The sequence below is a fragment of the Pteropus vampyrus genome, unplaced genomic scaffold (genome assembly GCF_000151845.1).
Source record: "Pteropus vampyrus isolate Shadow unplaced genomic scaffold, Pvam_2.0 Scaffold541, whole genome shotgun sequence".
NCBI lineage: Eukaryota > Metazoa > Chordata > Mammalia > Chiroptera > Pteropodidae > Pteropus > Pteropus vampyrus.
In genome coordinates this window covers 2,047,990-2,053,166 of record NW_011889322.1, presented here as the reverse complement: position 1 = coordinate 2,053,166, position 5,177 = coordinate 2,047,990, and positions in this window count along the sequence as shown.

Sequence of the window (5,177 nt, the reverse complement as noted above, 5' to 3'; positions counted from 1 at the left end):
AATAATAAAGAAGCATGGTACTGATGTAAAAGCAGACACATAGATCAATAAAGAGCCCAGAAATAAATTCACCCATATATGGTAATTTAATCTACAACAAAGGAGGCATGAATATACAATGGGGTAAAGACAGTCTCTTCAACAAATGGTATTGGGAAAACTGGACAGATATATACAAAAAATAAAAAAATAAAAAAATAAAAAATAAAAAAAGCCTGGACTGGCTACCTACACCATATACAGAATAAACTCAAAATAGATTAAAGACTTAAATGTAGGACCTGAAATCATAAAACTTCAAGAAGAAAACATAGGCAGTAAACTCTAGGTGACTGCTCTTTGTAATATATATATTTTTTGGATATATCTCCTTGAGCAAGGGAAACAAAAGAAAAATTAACAAGTGGAACTAAACCAAACTATAAAGATTTTGCATGGCAAAGGAAATCATCAACAAAATGAAAAGACAACCTATGAAATGGGAGAAGATATTCACCAATAATATATCCAATAAGGGGTTAATATCCAAAATTTATAAAGAATTCATAGAACTCAGCACCAAAGAAAACCAAACCATTCGACTAAAAATTGGGCAGAAGACCTAAATTCACTTCATAAATTACATAAATGTCTAGCCATTATATGGTATACCTGATACTAATATAAAATAAAAAAAGTTATAACGAGAGATAAAAAAGGATTCAGAAATTCCACTTCTGAAATTTATCTGACAACTCCAACATACTGCTTCAAAGGGATATGTGCATCCATATGTTTATTGCAGAATTATTTATAATAGCAAGATATAGAGGTATCCTGGGTGTCTTTCAGTGGATGAATGGATAAAGAAGAGGTGGTACATATATACAACACTATATTACTCAGATGAAAAAAAGAAAAAGAAAAAGAAATCTTGCCATCTGCAATAACATAGATGGACTGAGGGTATTTTGCTGAGTAGAGTAAGTCAGACAGAGAAAGATAAATGCCATATGATTTCACTTACATGTGGAATCTAAAGAACAAAATAAACAAACAAATAAAACAGAACCAAACTCATAAAAACAGAGAACATTTTGATGGTTGCCAGATGGGAGGGAGGTTGGAGGGGAGGAATGAGTGAAAGAGGAGAAGAGAATAAGTGTAAACTGGTAGAAAATAGTCATGGGGATATAAAAATATAGCATAGGGAGTATAGTCAATAATATTGTAATAACTATGTATGGGGTCAGATGAGTACTATATTTATTGGGGTAATCACTTTGTAAGTTATATAAATGTCTGATCACTATGTTGTACATCTGAAACTAATATCATATTGTATGCCAACTATAATTGAAAAATTTTAAAAGTTATTTAAAAAAGATATTCCATGCAAATAAAACCCAAAATGTAGTTGGGTAGCTATACTTAAATCAAATAAGATAGGCTTATGCTATATTTCATTACTATAGTTCTGCTTTCAGATCTGTCATTAATTGTTTAATATATTTAAGTACTCTGATTTTTGGTGAATAAATATTTTTAATTGTTATATCGTCTTCATAAATTGATTCTTTTATCATTGTATAATGACTTTATATCATTGTATAATTTTATCATTGTATAATGACTTTCTTTGTATCATGTTACAACTTTTGGCTCAGTAAGAAGTTGATAAGATGAAAGATTATGACAATTTATTCTTATATTTAGAAAAAGAGATCTCAAGTAACTGTAACTTTACACCTCAAGGAATGAAAATAGCAAGAACAAACAGCTTTTTTACTGTTTAGAATAAAAAATAATAAAGATTAGAACAGAAATAAATAAAAAAAGGAATAGAAAGACATAGAAAGGATGAACAAACTAAGAGTTGGATTTTTTGAAATGATAAACAATATTGACAACTAAAAGGTAGACTAAGTAGGAACAAAATAGAAATGACTCCAATAAATAAAATTACAAAAAAGGAGATATTACAAATTATAGTACAGAAATAAACAGACACATAATGGACTACTATAAATAACTATACACCAACAAAATACCCTAGAAGAATAGGGTAAATTCCTAGAGACATACAACTTCCCAAGACTCAAGCATGAAGAAACAGAAAATCTGAACAGAACAATAGTGACTATGGAATCAAATCAGCAATCAAAAACCTCACACCAAATAAAAACTCATAACTACATGGTTTCGCCAGTGAATTTATGAAACATTTAAAGAAGAATTAATATCAGTCCATCTGAAACTCTTCCACAAAATTGAAGACTAATTTCACAAGGCCAATAATTATCCTGCTGCAAAACCAGATAAAGACACTACAGGAAATAAAATTATAGACCAATATTCTTGATGGAAACAAATCCACAAATCCACAACAATATACTAAGAAACTGAATTCAACAACACATTAAATGGATCATGTGCCACGGTCAAGTGGGGTGTAGCCCTCAAATGCAAGGATGCTAAAACACGTGAACATCAGGGTTGAGATGTGGCATCAGATTCCAGTCAAGCTGGCAAAGTAGGTAACGCTGTGCTTGCCTCCTCTCACAACCACATCTAAATTACAGCTAAACTACAGAACAGCCATCACTGGGTGTGCCTGAAGTCTAGATAAAGAGAGTCTTACAACTAGGGGCACGCAGAAGAGATCACCTCGAGACTGGGAGGAGGGGTAGAGAGGCAGAACAGGCTGGTCATACTGAAGTGTGGTGGTTGAGAATCAGAAGGATATCTTGGCTATGGAGTTCCCCCTGGAGGAATGAGGGCCACCAGCACCACATCAGTATCTCTAGCACCATATCAGTATCTCCAGTACCAGAAAGAGAAGTCCTCACAACTTCTGCCTGTGAAAACCAGCAAAGATTGTGGCTGAAATGAAGGGCTGAATCGCAACAGAACAAAGCTCCTCTTAAAAGCCCATGCACCTACTCACTTGCTGACAGACTAACTTGCTCTGAGATCCAGCTCTGGGGCAGCTGCTTAAAAGGTGCCAGGGACACACAGGGAGGAACTAAGTTGTCTGGACAAGAGCTGGAGGGGCAGCTTTCTCCCAGACAGAAGTACTGGCAGAGGCCATTATTCCCTTGTTGAGCCCTTCTGCGCCCAGCTTGCAGATCCAGCGGATGCCATAACTTAGTCTCCACTAATGAAGCTAACACTGGTGGCCTCACCCTGGTGATTCCCTGAGAATCACCCCTCCCAATATGCAGGCCCATCCAAGCTGCTTACAGTGAATTTTCCATACCAACAGCCTATCTTGGCTCATGTTGAAGATTTTCTTAATATCTCTCAAAGGTTCACAAAACCTAAATAAGTAGTATCTGGCCTTAGCATGCCCCATACCTCTGGCTAAGCAGCCCCCAACCTGGCACTAGTAGCAGCCAGCCTCAGTTTGTAGATTGGCCTCTAGAGGCACTTTAAAACTCAATGTGAGTGGCAGCCATCTGTAAATTGCTTGATGGCTCATGCCAGGTGGCCCCAGGCTGGGCACAGGCTGCAGCTAAACTCAGCCTGTGGCAGGGCTTTTCCTAGGAGGCCCCAGCTTGCACTTCCAGTGGGTGTCTTTGTTCTGAGTTGGAGCACCACTCAGGGGTACATTTGAGAATGAGACACCCAAAGAGCAGACAAGGCAGGGACAAGGGCTCCACTAAAGTAAATCCTGCTCTGTAGGGTCAGCCCCTGCACAACAGCTCCTCTACTGTAGTTTCACCGCCAGTCATCACAACAAATTAGCCTGAGGGTCAAGTCCTCCCATTGATGTGCAAACAGCAATCAAAGCTCAACTATAACAGGAGGGCACATACAACACAAACAAGAAACATACCTGGAGCACCCAGCTCAGGTGACCAGGGAAAATTGTGCCACTGGGCCCTACAGGACACCCACTACATAAAACCACACTATTAAGACCAGGACACATAGCAGCTCTACTTAATACACAGAAACAAACACAGAAAGGTAGCCATAATGGGGAGACAAAGACACATGTCCCAGATGAAAGAACAGAACAAAGCTCCAAAAAAAGAACTCAACAAAATGAAGGCAAGCAATCTATCAGATGCAAAGTTCAACACACTAGTTATAAGGATGTTCTATGAACTTAGGGGAAGAGTAGAGGACCTCTGTGAAAACTTTAACAAAGAGAGAGAAAACATAAAAATGGGATGGAAAACAATAAAAAAAAGTACCAGTTGGAAATGAAGAATACAAGAACTGAAATGAAGAGTACTTTAGGAGGAATTAACAGTAGATTATGAAACGGAGGATTGAATCAGCCATTTAGAAGATAAAGTAGCAGAAAACACCCAATTGGAACAGCAACAAGGAAAAAGAATCCAAAAAAAAAAAAAATGAGAATAGTTTAAGGGGCTTATGGGACAACTTCAAGCACACTAATATTTGCATCATAAGAGTACCAGGGGGAGAGAGAGCAAGAAATTGAAAACCTATTTCAAGAAATAATCACTGAAAACTTCCCTAACCTGGTGAAGGAACTAGACATACAAGCCCAAAAAGCACAGAGTCTCAAATAAGATGAATCCAAATAGGCCCACGCCAAGACAAAGGTTAAAGACAAACAGCGAATCCTAAAAACAGCAAGAGAATAGCAGTTAGTTATCTATAAGGGAGATCTCATAAGACTGTCAGCTGATTTCTCAACAGAAACTTTGCAGGCCAGAAGGGATTGCCAGAAAATATTCAAAATGATGAAAAGCAAGGACCTACAACCAAAATTACTCTACCCAGCAAAGCTATCATTTAGAATTAAAGGACAGATAAAGAGCTTCTCAGACGTGAAAAAGCTAGTTTATCACCACCAAGCCAGTATTACAGGAAATGTTAGAGGGACATCTTTAAGAAGAAGAAGGGAATAGAAAAAAAAAGATTAAAAAATGAATAATAAAATGGTAATAACTATATATCTATGAACAATTACTTTAACTGTAAGTAGATTAAAAGCACCAATCAAAAGAAAGTGTGGCTGAATGATAAGAAAACAAGACCCTTAGATATGCTGTCTACAAGAGACTCACTTCAGATCAAAAGACACATACAGACAGAGTAAATGGATGAAAAAAGGTGTTTCATGAAAATGGAAACAAACAAACAAAAAGCTGGAGTAGCAATACCTATACCAGCCAAAATAGACTTTAAAATGAAGGCTATAACAAGAGACAAAGAAG